The sequence below is a fragment of the Balaenoptera physalus genome (assembly GCF_965194825.1).
Source record: "Balaenoptera physalus genome assembly, chromosome: 15".
In the NCBI taxonomy this organism is placed as follows: Eukaryota; Metazoa; Chordata; class Mammalia; order Artiodactyla; family Balaenopteridae; genus Balaenoptera; species Balaenoptera physalus.
In genome coordinates, this window is record NC_138894.1 from 80,491,690 (window position 1) to 80,508,642 (window position 16,953).

General features: G+C 39.1%; 1 protein-coding gene across 2 annotated transcripts in view; it reads left to right on the plus strand.

Annotated features, from left to right (window-relative positions):
- The window catches only part of LOC309644099 (uncharacterized protein), a 391,248-nt gene extending 375,319 nt beyond the window's left edge, over window positions 1-15,929 (plus strand). For both annotated transcript variants that reach the window (XR_014254231.1, XM_082427531.1), the window contains one exon: window positions 11,967-15,929. The gene's annotated coding sequence lies outside the window, so the exon portion shown is untranslated. The remainder of the gene's footprint in view (window positions 1-11,966) is intronic.
- The last annotated feature ends 1,024 nt before the right edge of the window (window positions 15,930-16,953 follow it).

Genomic DNA, 16,953 nt, shown 5'->3' on the forward strand with positions numbered 1-16,953 from the left:
TACAGGCATCTGAACATGATTAGAATCCTTTTTTCTCTGTATTCCTACCATGAAATAGGAATTTAAAATACATTTCAGGTCCTGTTTGTTTTCATATTGCTAAACTTCCTGTACCTTTCACTGATTACCTTTTTTAAAAATTAAATAAACTTTATTGAGATGTAATTGACATACATTTAAATGAACCCATTATAAGTGTACAATTCAATGAGTTTGGGTAAATATGTACACACGTGTAACCACAAGCACAGTAAAGATAGAAATTTCCATCATTCCAGAAAGTAGGAAGGCCTACCTGTTTATAGTCCATCCTATGATCACATATTTGGCTTGTGACGATTGATCTTCTTTATGTGACTATAGAGGAGATCTGCATATTATAGAAGTTCAAATAATGGAATCATACAGTACATACTCTTTGTATTCCTTTTTTTCTTCTCAGAATAATGTTTTTGAGACACAACCTTTTAAAAACTGAAGTACAGTTGATTTACAATATTAGTTTCAGGTGTACAGCATAGTGATTAAATATTTTTGCATATTATACTCCATTATAAGTTATTGCAAGATAATGGCTATAATTCCCTGTGCTGTACAATATACCCTTGTTGCTTATCTATTTTATACCTAGTAGTTTGTATCTTTTAATCCCATTACCCTAATTTGTCCTTCCCCTCCTCCCTCTCCCCTTTGGTGACCATAAGTTTGTTGTCTATATCTGTGAGTCTGCTTCTGTTTTGCATACATTCATTTGTATTATTTTCTAGATTCCACATTAAGTAATAGCATATAGTATTTGTCTTTCTCTGACTTATTTCATTAAGCATAATATTCTCTAGGTCTATCCACGTTGCTGCAATTGGCAGCATTTCATTCTTTTTATGGTTGAGTAACATTCCATTCTCTCTCTCTCTATATATATATACACATATATATCTCATTCCATTCTCTCTCTCTATATATATATCTCACATCTTCTTTATCCATTCATCAAAACACTCCCTTTTTGATGCATGTGTCAGTCATTGGTTCTTTTGATAGGAGGGTGGTATTTATTGTATAGATATAAACACAATTTGTTCATCTATTCACGTGTTGATGGCTATTGAGGTGGATTTTGGTTTGGGACTATTATGAATAAACCTATGATGAACATTTTGAATATATATTTTTTTGTTAATATACGCTTTTGTTTCTCTTGGGTAAATATCTCAGAGTAGAATTACTGGTTAATATGATAAAGGTATGTCTAACTTATAGGAAACTAATCAACTGTTTGCCAAAGTGGCATATTCTTACCAGCAACTCTCATACATTCCTATATGGAGCTCCATTTGCTCATGAATCTGACCAACTTTTGGTACTGCCAGTGTTTTAAAATTTTGGCCATCCCAGGTGCGCAGTAGTTTTTATTTGCATTTCCTGCTGACTAATGATTTGAAGCACATTTTCAGGTGCTTGTATTACTTTTTTTCTGATGTTCCCTTTAAATATTTTGTCCGTTTGGAAAATTGGATTGTGTCTTCATATTGTTGAGTTATAAGAGTATGGTATATATTCTCGATACAAATCATTTTTCAGATATATGTATTGCAAATATATTATTGTAGACTATCATTTTATTAGTATCTTTTGAAGAACAAATTTTAAAAATTTTGATGTTCAATTTATCAATGTGTCCTTTTATGGCTTGTGTTTTTTCTATTCTATCTAGAAATCTTAGCAAATCTGAAAGTCAAGATTTTTTCCATGCTTTCTTCTAAAGTTCTAAAGTTTTAAGTTCTCACATTTAAGCCTATAGTCATTTTAAGTTAATTTTTATGTATGGTATGAGGTAATGGACAGGCTTTATTTCCATATAAATAATCAGTTTTCGAGCAGTTTTTCTTGAAAAAACTATCTTTTCCCATTGAATTACCTTGGCTCCCGAAAGTCAATTCACCATATGTGCATGGGTCTATTTTCAGACCCTGAATACTTTCCCATTGATCTATTTGTTTATCCTTATGTCTTACTTTGACTTTATAGTAGATCTTGAAAGTAAGTTATATGATTCCTCCATTTTTTTCTTCTCTTCCAAACTGTTTTAGCTATTCTGTAATTTTTGCATTTCCAAATACATTTTTGAATCAAATCACTTTCTTAAAAAAATCCTGCTGAGAATTTGTTTGGGATTGAGTTGAACCTATAGATCAATTTGGCGGAGAATAAACAACTTGAGTCTATCAATCCATGAACATGTAATTTCTACCCATTTATTTTAGTCCTCTTTAATTTTTCTCAGCAAAGTTTTACAGTTTTAAAGGAACAAAAGTTAAACATATTTTGTTAGATTTATTCCCAAGTATTTACTTTTTGATGCTATCCTAAATGGTATTTTTAAAATTCAATTTTCAATTGTTTTAGTATACAATTTATTTTTGTATCTTGTTTCCTGAAACTCTATTCAACTTATTATTAGTTCTCAAAGTTTTTCTCTAGATTTTTTTAGAATTTTCTCTGTATATGATTATGATACCTATGAATAAAAACACTTTTATTCTTTCTTTCCCTATCTGTATGCCTTTTTTTCCTTTTCTAGCCTTATTGAGCTAGCTTGGAACTCTAGTACAAAGCTGAATAGTAGTGGTGAGAGCAAACCTCCTTACCTTGTTTTTGTCTTTCACGGGAAATAGTTTAGTTTTTACCATTGAATATTATCTTAGCTATAGGTTTTTCATAGATAACTCCACCACATTAAAAGATGAGAATAGGTGTTAAAATTTGTTAAATAATTTTGCTACATCTATTGATAGAATCACATGGTTTTTCTCCCTATTTTCTTAATATGATAAACTATATTGATTGATTTTAGACTGCTATACAAATCTGCCAATGCTCGAATAAGCCCCACCTTATCATGATGTATTTTTTTAATGTATTGCTATATTTGATATGCTAATATTTTGTTAAGGAATTTTGCATCTATATTCATGAAGGTCTTCAGTTTTCTTATAATATCTTTGTCTAGCTTTGGTATCAGGATAATAAAATAAGTTGAAAATGTTCTTACATCTTCTGTTTAGAACAGGTCTTGGCATAGAAATACTATTTATTTCTTAAATGTTTGATAGACTTCACCAGTGAGGACGCCTCTACTTTTTTATTAGAAGCTTTTAAACAAAAATTCCAATTGTTTTAATAGACCTATTGCTATTCAGATTTTCCATTTCTTCTTGTGTTGTTGGTAATTTGTGTTTTTCCAAAAAAATGTCCATTTTATTTAAGTTGTCTAATATATAGCCATATGACGGTTCTTAGTATTCTCTTATTATTTTTAAAATATCTATAAAATACCTCCAGTTCTGGTGGAATATAGTCTAAGTTTATTTCTCACTCAAGTAAGAGTTGCTAGAGGTCATATTAACCGTCAAGGGCTCCCAAGCATATACTGAGCCAGTGATCTAGGCTGTTAGATCTTGTGTTTCTGCAATCTCCATGCACGGTTTCCATATCCACTGCTAAATGAAGATAGAGCTAGAATGTCTTGCAGGGTTTTTCCGTGTCTCAGTTTGTAAGTGAAGCATGTCATTTTCCTTCACAGCCTTTGGCCAGAAATAGTTGCTTGGCTCTATCCAGGTGCAAGAGATCTAGGTGAGATAGTCTTCATTGTGCCCAGTAAGGAGAGAACTCGATATTGATGGCCACTAATTATGTCTACCACAATGTGTATCTGTCACCATATTTTACTTCTCTCCAATACTGAACAGGGTGCTTCTGACCATATCACATGTCTATAATCCCTCCAACTGTTCAAAGGGCTTTCATATCCATTATCTTAATATGTTTCTTAACCAATCTGTGAGTTATGCAGAGCAGGTTGTTTTAACCATCTTACCTTGGGTAGGTATGGTGAGGCCAAACACAGATCAAGAGAAAGAAAACAGAAACATACAGTTTTGCTATACCCACAGTTCTCTGGAGAGAACACAGCATGCCACTCGGGGATGCATTGGGGTTGGTAAAGAAGCAGAGGGAGGAACGCTGTGGGCAAGCACCTTTATTGGGGTTTCTGCAGGAAAGAAAGAGCAAGGCAGGGCCAGCAGATTTAGGACTGGCTAATTTGGATAATTTTAGTAGGCTTTGGGCCATAAGGGCTGTCAAAAATTGTCTGTTATCTGGCCCTGGGATGATTAGAGACCTGAAGTATGAGAGTTTGATAAGGGAGGTAGTTGGAAGTGTGGACTTATTTGGTTGCTCAAGAAGGGGAACTGACTGACCTCTAGCCAGCTCCTCAAAACTGGCTCAAGATAGTGCTTAAAAGCTAATTTACAGAGGTATTATTTATTGTCCCCATTTTACATTTAGGGAACTGAGTCACATTAGGGTTAGATCATTTACCCAAGCTCATCTAATTATTACCTAGAAGGCCCCAGGGTTAGAACACAAAAATCTGATTCACTGATGGATGTGCTTCCAGTTCAGTACCTTACACATAAGGGAGGTTTAATAAATGCTTCTGTGAATCACACTACCCAGTCAGAAGCCAGGGTTTCCCACTCTGTGGCCTCATTTAGAGGTGTGGCTCTTCCTCTTCTCATACAAGACCATGATGTGTCAGTGTGCCAGAGCAGGTGCTGGACCCAGAGGAAGTGCCTTCTCACTCCAGTTCTCAATGAAGGCAGTCTTTCCATCTGCTTTCATTACAGGGATTACAGACACATAATATGGTTTGAAGAGGCAGCACATAAGAAAAAGACAGCAGATACGGAGGCCAAGGTGGCAGCCTTCCAGGGGATGGCAATAATTAAAGCTGGTGCATGAAGCTTTTCCCAGACTAGATTTCCCTAGCACAAAGGTTAGCCTAAAACTTCAATGCCATCCTTTTAAAGGGTACATGCATAGATAGAACCATCACATTCAACGATGCCTAAGAGTCTCAAGAACTAAATGGTGCTCCCCATCACCCATTTTCCAAGCAATGCTGTTCAAGGCAAGCCTGCGGACTGCTGAATTCAGCTTTCTGGGGAACAGCAAATTACCAGGAGTTAGCATGTTGTGGTGTGTAGGCCATGTGAATACCAAGACCTATTTGCAAACACTACAGAAAAGCTAAATTGAGTTAATTTCAATTTCTTGAATTGAAACACTGAATTAAAAAACAATTTAAATGTATCGCTCTTTTAGGAGAATATCAATGCTTTAAAATTAATTTCATTTTTTAAATGTACCATTAACTCAATAAAGCCTTTTGGGCTTTTTAAGCTAATTGTCTTTGAACTCATTTTAAATTCAAAAGTCTATAATTTTGATAATATTTTAAAAACTATCCTCACTATAGCAGTTCATATTATAAACTTAAAAGGATACAGAAAAAAACTAATGAGGCCCTTGTGCAAGAATGATACACATATTTTTGGACCATTTGTATTATTTTTGTAGAACAGTAGGAGTTATCCCACTTTGTTTAATGAAATCATATGTGTGTATGTATCTATATGTATATATGGACAGAGTAAAAATTTCTAAATTCATGGAAAAAATTCCAAAGACTCTACACTAGAGTGTTATCTCTAGGGAATAGACAACATGAGGATTTTTCTATAATTTTTATACTTTTATTATTTTAACTTGATTAGTGCTAGCAAGTTGTTACAATTTCTATAACTGACAAAACATATAATTTAAAACATATTTTAAGCTCCAAAGCCAACAATTTGTTTGAATGTGATCAGTTCATTTTGCCCACATGGGAACAGGATTTAAGGCTCTTCTTAACAGTTTGGCCACATATTATGAACATTTTCCATGCCATGAGTCTTCCACAACAACAATATTTTAAATAGTTTCATAATATCCCACTTTATAAATGTATAATCACTCACTGTCAAGTTTCAAATTTCAATGGGGACACATGTTCATTGAGAATAATACAGAAGTGAGGTTGGAAAGTAAATGGATTCTCTTCTCACTTTCCACTCCTTTAGAGGAACACATTTTTAAAAGTTTAACATATGTTTTTCTAGACCTTTTACTATTTACATACAAATTCAAACAGTATAAGAGAGTATCCAATGAAAAGAAAAAAATTCTTTCCCTGTCCCACACCTTCTTTTAACTGTTCTATTTTTAATGCTTCTAATAGTAATTCAGATATGATTTACCAACTTAAAATACCGTTTGTTGATTTGCTTAGTGTATGAGACATACCTGTCACTTACACGACTTCCTTTTCCTTTCAACTGTCAATCGTCTTGTTTTAGTTTTAAGTCTATTGTTTTATTTTCTAGTTGTGAAATTATATTAAAATATCTATTTCTTGACCCATCTACATACAATTACATTTTCCTTGCTCCTTGAGGGCTAGGGCTGGTCAAGGGTTAGGGACCTGGATTCCACATGTTTTGCATGGCATCTGCACAAATGTACCAGGATTCTAGCTCATTCGATGGCCCAACTCTTCCTTCTAGAGCAGCTCTAGATCCTAGTCTCACAGACAGCAGACTCTGCATTCTGACTGGTAAAAAACCCACAGAGAAAGGATAGGTAGGGAAAATGTGTAGCCAGCGTTCCTGGTTTGTCTTCTTCCACTGTCTTGAATCCATTAGGACCCAGATCTGACTTCTTTGCATGTATGGGTACAAGGCCCACAGAGGCTTTAAGACAGTGACTAAAGAATGGATTTATCCTTTTCTTTAGACGCGCTCATGAGCAAGAAGGAGGATGAGGTCAGATCTGTCACCAAATGCTCTTCAATATTCCCCAAATTAATAACTGTCTCCAAAAGGGTAAGGTTACCAAGCAAAGGGCTGGGATTTTCTGGAAATAGTTTTTCAGAGAAGCATAATTTCAGTGGCTTGATCTGTCAGCCTGGGATCACGCACAGGTTGACAGATTTTTCAGACAGAATGGTGTTCCAATACTCCCGCTAGTTCTGGGCAGGAAGGCAGGGGGGATTTGGGGAAACAGCAACTATTGTGATGGAGAAAGAGCTGTCCTGCTCGCCCTTTTAGAAATAATCCTCATATCTGTACAGCACTTCTCAAACCATTCTCAAATCCATCCTTAGGTGGATTACACAGGAGGTTCACATCAGTCAGACCTAACCCACCCATTCTTCAGCCAGCACAAGCAAGGTTAGGATCACTTACACTGCTTGTTTAATCATCAAGGATTTCCCCCACCTTGTTTCCACTGTGTTCCAGTTCTGCCGTTTCTTAACTGTAGCTAATTTCCCACTATTGGCTCCACGTCTGCTTTTCGGCAAAATCCTTGGAGATTTTTATGATTGCATTTCCTCTCTCTTAGAGTTGTTCTACCATCTAATTGCCTGCCTCTTCCTTTTTTTGAAATGACTCATCTATATCAAGTCTTTCCAAGGCATTCTACTTGGTGTGCATAAAAAAACAACTCTCTTTTCATGTTCGTCTTCCATTGGCTTATGTGACATTTAATTAAACTACATCATTACAAGAGCATACATACAGGCATAAATGGTTGGGGTACAATCACAGGTGACATGGCTGAGCATCCCACTCAATTGGTGGAAGTGACAGTGTTAATATATATCAGAAATTAGCCAACTAGCAGAGAGCCTTCAGCATGCTGTGCCATCAGTCAGTATGATTTACCAAAGACATGGAAAGGATTCATTAAATAGTTGGTTAAGGGAGAGCAGTTCAGAGAGCTTGCACTTCCATGAATTCTACAAAGATTAGTCATGAGAGCTCTGTCTGCATCACAGAGGGCACTGCTCTAGCTGGTATCCCTGGGACCTGAGTCTTAATTAGCCTGGATGTGGCTAGCACCTCGGCAGACCCATTTTGGACGTGGGAGGCTGGGAGGATGTGGGGATGGTTCAGACTCCCCTGAAATTGTCTTCCAAATTTCAGAGTTCAATGAAATTGAACTAAATCAGGATTACTAAATTGTGAGCTGAGCATAGCTCCAATGATATCTATTGTGGTGGGTAGAGTAGTGCCTCCCCCTAAGATGTAAATATCCTAATCCTTAGAATTTGTGAATAAATTAGCTTACATGGCAAAGGGAGACTAAGGTTGCAGATGAAATTAATGTTGCTCATCACCGTACCTTAAAATAGGGAGATTATCCTGGCAGGCCCAATGCAATAAGAAGGGTCCTTACAAGTGGGAGAGAGTGAGCTGGAGGGAGATGTGACCCTGGAGAAGCTCGGAATAGTTCAGTGTCAGGAGGATTCAACCTACCGTTGTTGGCTCTGAAGATGGAAAGGGCCACAAGTGAAGGACTGTGAGTACCCTCTAGAAGCCGGGAAAGGCAAGAAAAACAAATTCTCCCCATAAAGGAATGTAGCCCTGCCAACACCTTGATTTTAGCGTCCTGAGACATGCCTCAGACTTCTGACCTCCAGAACTGTAAGATAATAGGGTTGTGTTATTTAAGCCATTGAGTTTGTCATAATTTGTTATAGCAGCATAGGCAACTAGTACATCTACCTTCTTATTTCTGCGACATCTTCTGCTTTCCTAATAAAGGAAATTACATTTATAGGATTTATTTAATGTAAGCTCTGAATTTTACAACCCCTTCCTACTCCCCACTGTGTTTAAAAGTAGTTTTAAAGCTGCTGCTTGTGACTAGAGGAATGTAAAATAAAGGGCCAAACCTCTTTAAAGCATTTCAAACATTTTGTTGTAACTATCCAAGGAAAGCTTTGAAACAGCAGTTCTCTCGTGGATGGAAAAAGAGCAAGGAGCATGAAGTGCTCTGTGACGTGCCATGATTGATAAGCCCAGGTCCTGGGTGAGCAAGTGTCAGGCCTTGTTTAGAGATGGGAGGGCCTCTCAGGGCAGCTGGCGGCATTCCCTGCTGTGCTCAGCTGGACTGGTCCCCAGAGTGACCTTGCAAACACCAGTCACCGCCAAGTTTATCTTGGTCGGTGTTGTCTATCAGCACAGAACCTCTTCCATTTAGACGGTAAGACCCCAGGGAGTTGCAAGAAGAAGCAACGCCAAAGAGAACGCACAATGTTAAGTCACTGGGGCTTTGCACAAACCACCAGAGGAACCAGAAGGAGGGAGCAAAACATCCCGTGACAGGTACAAGGCCTGTTGTGATGGGAAGATAGAGGACTGTGAAGAAGTGCAACTTTCCCCAACTCAAAATCCAACATAAAGATAAGATACATGTGCAGACAAATAACTTACCAGTGGTGGTGATTAAATCCTGAATGAGCGCCCAGGTGGTCCATGTTTTGGAGTCAAAGAAGGGACTTTCACCCTCAGCTCGGGTGTGTGTGTGTTGGGGGCCCAGTCGTAAGAAAGGAGATAAGCAGAAGAGGAAGATGCTCAGAGTTCTGGACGGGTGTCAAGAGCGTCAGCACATACACTTGCTCAGGTGACCCCTGGTTGACCAAGAGGAATGATGCGGGAGATTCTGTTATGGGACTTGTCCTGAGTGAGGAGTTTGGGTTTGGGTAAGCAGGCTCTCAGCAAATTGTAGCAGTTCTCTAATTTTGAACTAAGAAAATATACTTGGTCTCATTAATAGAGATTCTGTGAGGTTCATGAGAATAGGGGTGACATATATCAGCATTTCTGAAATATTAAGAATTTAGAGATGGGAGAGAAGGTTGCCCAGGATGGATGTGTGGCTTGGGACAAGGCATCTCACCTGAGACTTGATTTTTCTTGTATAACATGGGGTCAAGGGGTTTCCCCTGTAACCTCAGACTTAAGAATAAAGTGAGATATACATAGACTATTTGGTAACTTTGAAGTACTTTGCTTAAGTTATGATTAATATTTTCATTGCTGTAAATAGATTGACTTTAATTCATACCAATTTATCAGAATTACCAAAGTTTATAACAATTTTTCTGCCAAGGTATTTTATGGTCAAAGAACGAATTGGTTCCTTTCTGACCCTGTGACCTTCTTTAGTTGCTATCTCATATCTATTCTCCTTCTCTTGACCAAATCCCATGTTTCCACTTTCTCACCACCCCATTCACTCATCTGTCCCCATCACACTGGTTTATATATCCCCGTTGGTTTATCGAAATTACTTTGGACAAGGTCACTAATGATCTTCTAATTGTCAGATTCTATAATAATAGTAATATTAATGATGGGGATAGCTAATGTTTATTGAGCTTTCATTATGTCAGGCATGTTTCTAAGTGATTTACATGTATTAACTAACTTAACTTTATCCTGTGAAGTAGGTAATATTATCAATCAGATCAAGAAGGAAACTGTGGCACAGAGAGGTGTCCCTTGCCTAGGTCAGAGTTTGCAAGCAGCAGAGACAAGACACAAACCTAGGCAATCATACTCCACTGCCACACTTGCAACCATCATGCTCTGCTACCTCTTACATTTAGATAGTGAGACCTTCTAGATGTGAATATTGCTTTCAGTGACAATCCTTGGTTGGGAATGGGGGATTGAAAAGCAGAGTGGGTGTGGGTGTATTAAAACAGTGGAGCTGCATTTAAGTCTCGGGATGCTCCTGTTCTTGGTATTGAGAGGTCTACAGATGAGCCAAGGTTGGCAGCCTTTCTGAGAGTTCTTGGTCTGGGGCTGTGACTGGGCAAGTGCGGAAGGGCAGGCTGAAGAGGCTGTAATGGGGGGCCAAGGAGAGCCTCACTGGGCATTTGGATGAGTCACCAGCAGGGAGGAGCAGGCAGGGTCAGCAGGCTAGTTCATGGGAAGCCAGGGGGACTTTCAAAACCTCTTTGTGGCACCCTGGGGGCTTCAGGATCTGTGGTTTCCTAGAGCATGAGTGTCCCTGTCTTCAGGCTTCGTGATGATGATAAACAACTTACGTTCCTTGGTGGTCCTCACATCTTCAGGACTTGGGTTAAAATGGCAAACTGGCACTTCTAATAGAGCAGACAGTATCCTCCTGTACCCTTGTTAACTTCCTCTTTGCCTCCCTAGGGGTACAGTGAAGCTGGACAGAAAAAGCAGAGCCCATTGCAGTCTGCCCGTGTACGTGTCTGCATCCTACAGAGATGTGAGAGAAAAGGAAGGAAGAGACATTTTGAAATGCTATTTTGAGGGAAAAGCCTCAAAAATGAAATAGAGCTTTAATCAACTAGAATACAGATGTGTTAGCTTGCCTGATCTGGGATAAGTTATTTTTTCAGATGTACATAAAGCAATTTAGCCACTCATAAATTTGATGAGTCAAGACATAATCCCTTAAAAAGCAATGTTGGGTAATTTGCCTGTTATTTTATGGAAACCATTTAGTAACCACATGATGTAAGTGAGAGTCAACAGTGTAAGTACACCTCACACCCCCAGTCAATGGGGAGTCACTGAGGATTCAGGGAGTACCCTGGGGCAACTTCACGCACCATGTCTGTGAGTGTGCAAGCCTGTGTGCGCGCACGTGGATGTGAATGTAGGCATGGATGAAGGCCGCTTTGTTTGTGTAAAGACATTTTAGTTTGTCAACAGAATGAAAATAATTTGACATGGCAATTCTGACTCTCCATGACTGGGAAAATGTTGGTTTTTGTCTCCAGAATAAAGTACCTCGGGTCTGGAAATCTTACAGCTAATTAGATAATTTTTTCAAATGGACACCAGACAGGACAGTGTCTATTTTGGGAGCCCAATTTCTTCCATGAATTTCCTACCTCCTCCCAAAACCCATACCCCTGTTGGAAACATGACTGAGATGCTCTGCTAGTCCTGTGGAAGTCCCCCCAGTGTCTGTTCTCTGGGCAGAGGATCAAATTACCTACCGTGATCCCTTCTCACGCTCTTCCTCCTAAGAATAGAACATTACCCCCACCCTGAGATTTAGCTGGGAACATGTACACATCTACAGAGATAGAGGTTGATTACTCAGCCTCCTTATGGTCTAGCTGTGGCATGTGATTAAATTTTGACCAAGAAAGTGATAATAGAAGTGATATAGGTAAACTTCTGGACTGCATTTTCTAATGAAGCTATGTGTATTTCTCTCTTTCTTTCCCCCTCCCCTCTGACTAGGAAATGGTAATTGAAGCTGCTCCCTTGGACCCAGAGATGGAAGCTTCAGATTGAGGATGGCAGAGCTGCTCAAACTTCCTGAACTGTTGGATGAGACAGAAATGAACTTCTCTTTTATTTAAGCCTCTGGATTTTGGGTCTCTTTGTTATACCAACTTTCCTGTAACCTAACTAAAAGATCTATATGCAGGGCCAATTTGTGCCCTAAAATATTCTGGTTGACATCTCCCCCCAAAGCCTAGATCTACTCCCTGAAGACTAGAGAGAGCTGCATGAGAGCAGAGCTCAAGACATTGTGGTTTGTTTAAACTGTGACTCCTTGGAAAGTTAAGAAATGGAGTTCATTGCAGTAGCTGGGAGAACATCACCAAGAAATTCACCATTAAATGTTTTGTTGTTGCTGATTGTGTAACTTCTTGTTTTGAAATAATTTCAAAATTATACAAAACTTACAGATAGGTTGCAAGAGTAGTGCAGGAACATTTGCAAACCCCCTTTTTGGATTTACCAACTGTTGTGTCCATTTTACTTTCTCATTCTCTATTGTGTGTGTGTCTACTAATATATTCTTTTTTTCTGAATTACTTGAGAGTGAAGAGACTGTCTTTATGATTTTTTACTTTTTGGAAAAACATAGCCCAGTTATTTGTAGAATGTTCCTCAAACATGAGTAGATTTAGGTTGTATATTTTGAGCAGGAATGTCATAGAAGTGATGCTGTGCCTTCTCAGTGCCTCATATCAGAAGTCAAGTGATGCCCATTTGTCACTTTGATCATCAGGTAAAGGTATTATCCACCAGGTTTTTCCATTGTAAGGTTACTCTTCTCTGTTTATTTAGTAAATAATGTGTGGGCAGATACTTTGGGGCCATGTAAATATCCTGTTACTCATCACACTTTTACTACCAGTTTTAACATCCACTGTTACATTTTATATACTAGGAATTTTTAACAAAGACTTACTTGAAGAAAGTGCGTTGTCCCAAAAAGGTGCTTAGGACCATCTACCTTGGAAGAAAGAGACCTGGAGTCTAGTTTCAGCCCATCAACCCCAGACTTTGATTTTCTTTTTTGTAAAATGGATGGTCATGTTCTTGGGTGAAATGACTTCTATCTGGTTCTCTGAATCCAAGGATCTGGTGTTTATAGACAGGGGTACTCCTGGCATCTTCAGAAGGAGAGTTCCTTGAGGTGCAAAACTGCCACATGCTTTGTAGGATCCTTGGCATCCCTGGCTGTTGTTTACTAAAATTCCAGAAGTTTTCCGCCCTGGAGAGGTTTTAAAATATGGCTGTTCATTGTTTGACACCTCTCCTGTCAAGAGGTGAGGCCCATATTACCTTTCCCTGAATCTGGGTGTGCCTGTGCTCAATTTGGCTAATACAGTACAGCAAAAGTGACACTGTGTGACTTCTGAGCTTTGGTCCTAAAATGCCATGTAACTTCCCCCTTGTTTGTAGGAAGTCTTAATCTTGGAGGCTTGAGACAGCATGTAAGATGTTGGCTTCCCTGAGGGTGCTATGGTATGTACAGTTGCTCTGGTCAACAGTCCCAGCTAAGCCCACCTTTGAGTTATCTTGGCCCAGGTACCAAACATGTGAATGAAGAAGTCTCTACATGATTCTGGCCTACGGTTATTTGAGAACTTCTCAGCTATTTGAATCTTCCTAGCTGAGGTCCTGGGTTGCTGTGGAGTAGAGGCAACTATACCCCTTCTGAATTTCTGACCCACAAAAATGTGAGCATAATAAAATGGTGGTTGTTTTATGCCATTTTAATTTGGAGGGCATTGCTATGCAGTGATACCTGGGACATCCATACCTTTCCAAGTCCCCCTGAAGGACTGTACCACCCGCAAGTGGGAGCCACTGTGGATTCTAGCCTAATGCTTTCACTTTTTACTACCTGTCGACAAAATATATTTTAAGTCAAAATATTATGATACGGTGAGTGTTGTCTGTCTCTCCTATGTGTCCTCTGAGGGAACAAGGTCATGACTTCTTTGTGTTTTTTAGTAATGTCAGCAACACTTGTTTACTCTCTAAAGTTTATTAGGAACCATGGCATGTTTATGGGACACTGATTACTTCCAAATAATAAGTACTTATAATAAGCAATATCAGTCGTACTGTGCTTTTGGAATAGCTGTGATCCTGAAAAGGTGGTAATAAAATGAATTCTATAGAGGGAATCCTATTTCTCTAGAGGCTTGACTTACATATTTGAAGATGTATTCCAGAGTCTTCTGTCTCACTGCCTTGACATTAAAGACTGGGTAAGTGAGGACAGTGAGAGCTTTGAGTGATCCCTGTCTGGACTTGACATAGGTACTGTAACTGCCTTCTCTTGACATCTAATGGCTGCCAAACCTGACAGGGAGGCGGAACCCTAAACATTCCCCATTCATTCGTTCGTTCATTCATTCATTCAACAAACCAGGAATTGTATTAGGTTTTGGTGATAGAGCACTGAAGAAGGCAGGCACAGTTCCTTCCCTCATGGAGCTTACATTCAACCTAGCAGGATGGACAATAAGTGGGTAGTTTACAAGTTTGGTGATTACTGTAACACTGTGCCTCTCACTGTCTGTAGCAAAGGACCTGTTTGTTCTTCCTATCTGTGGGTCATCTATCTAGCATTTCTGATTTCTCACCTGTCACAGGTAGATATATCCTATTACACACGACTGAATACAATTTGAGCCACTGTGATTTACCACTAAGTCTGACAACACCCAGACTAGTCTGTATGCTGTTCAAAAAAGATGAATCCACAGATTTCTGGCTGGATGTTGTGGAATGTCAAATTGCTATCCAAGTATTGACATATTTGCTTTTAATGTCTCTGTTCATCTCATTGCAGATCACTGACAAATAGTTCATACTCTAGCCCTGGTCCACAGACCACACTTTGAGTAGCACAACTGTAGAGAAGTAGTATAGGAGGGTATCATGTTGTCAGTTGCCCTTCTTCACATATTTCTCAACAAAAATTAGAAAATTGGAGGGAGTTTTCTCACAATGTGACTGTCTTATGTTCCATCTTATTTTTTAATTCCAGCTTGATATGGGAGAATTAATGAGCAGAGGCTGGGAGTCATCACCTTACCTCTTAGAATCCACCTGTTGCTACAAGGACATGCAGGTTCCTTTCACGTTCTTCCCAGGATCATTCAGTTCAGGGCCTGGCAGGGATGATGCAGAGAGAGTTAACTTTCGGTATTCCAAGTTCCTACGTACCTAATACTGATATCATGATTCTCTAATGCTGGGTACCCTCTCAGGAGGGTACAAGGAAGAAAGTGACTCAAAACAGCTTTACATCATTCCACTTATGAAATTCTCAGTGATATCATCTGAATTTTACAGGTAAAGAAATGGTAACATACTAAGTAAGGAACTCTCTTGGGTGAAAAGAAAAGGAACACTCAAATTTTGAATAATTTTTTTTCCAGGATTAAAAAAACTGGAAAACAAAACCAATTTCAAAGTGTGGAGGAGGGTAGCTTTTCATGAGCTAGAATTTCTTAATAATTCCAATTATAAATATTTTTCTTATGAATAATTTCTCCTTAAAATTAAATAATCCAAAATGCAATGAATTATGCAGCAGCTAGGCAGAATATTACACTTACACCCTAACTTGCTTTGTGCAAAATGAGAAAAAGAGTCTGTTCTATCCCAGATTCTATCTACCAGCCTGAGGTGAGAGGGCCGGCCTTGGGAGTATTCATGGAGTGAGGCCTCTGGGGAAGATCACATAGCCCCTCTATTTCTCATGTCTAATCTGGCCACTGGGCAGAATTTCACAACAGAGCAGGGAAATCAGCTAATCACTGACACCTCGCCAGCTGTGGAGTACATTCAGTGAGGAATTGGAACTGGCAAATGAAGTCCTGCTGCTTGTGTCCAGATCTATTTACCTGAAAAAAATCATTCCCACCAAAAAAAAAAAAAGAAAAAGATCCAAAGAGCAAACAACAACATCCAAACCAAACAAGAAATTTAAAGGCCACTATCAAGCGTCTTTTCTCCTGCTTTTCCTTCAAAATACCAGTGTTTATTTAATAGACCCACAGCCCCAGGGTGGAAACAAACAGATCAATCACCAGAGTGTTCCACTGTGCCCATCATCCTGACGTCCGTTGATGGTATTTATCTGAGTCTGAAAGTCATCACACAGGCACAGGTGCAGCTGATGTGGCATGACATTGGTGCTATATAAAGGGCTGAGAGTGACAGCATGAAAGTAGAGGAAATTTTGCCTAAGCATTCCAGGCAGCCAGCCCACCTCCCAGCCCTCTGGGTACCCACTGCCTCACCCGAATTACCTTCTGGTCATGACCATCATGTCCCATCATCCACTTTAATAGCAGTTGGTACTCTGCTTGCTGCCTGCTCTGCCTGTCGCCAAGGCTCAGAAGAACATCTCGTGGGACCATCTTTCTCTGCTGGGATGAACTCATGATGTTTTTGTTTTTGTTTTCTTTTTTGTTGTTTTGTTTTGTTTTTTGCTCCTAGCATGGAGCTGTGCTAATTTCTCAGAGAGCATACAAGTTTCCACAGGAAAAGAGTCTGCCCATATTTGAAAGACAAAGACTGAGGCTTGAGATTTTTGACCTAAACAAAACTCTTACATAAGCCAGGAACTTAAGGACACTAAAGGCAGTGTGAGTCCTCTGCATTTTAAATGCTGGTTTATGAATGAAGAAGGATAACTACCTACGACATGGGAGCCAAATCAAAGCTAGTACTTTATGTAGCTTAAATAAACGAATTGCCACAAAAAGCTTGAGCTTGTCCAAGTGGTTGGTGGGCTGTTTGCTTGAGTTGAAAGTCATTCCCTGGGAATTTGGGCAGGATCACTGTAGAGAAATCCATCAACATTTTGGTGATGAGCAAATGGTCATCATCTACCCAGGGTCTCAGAGTTGAAGCTCCGGTAGGAGCCTCTGTCTACAAACTGCATCTTTTGGGAGCCACCTGT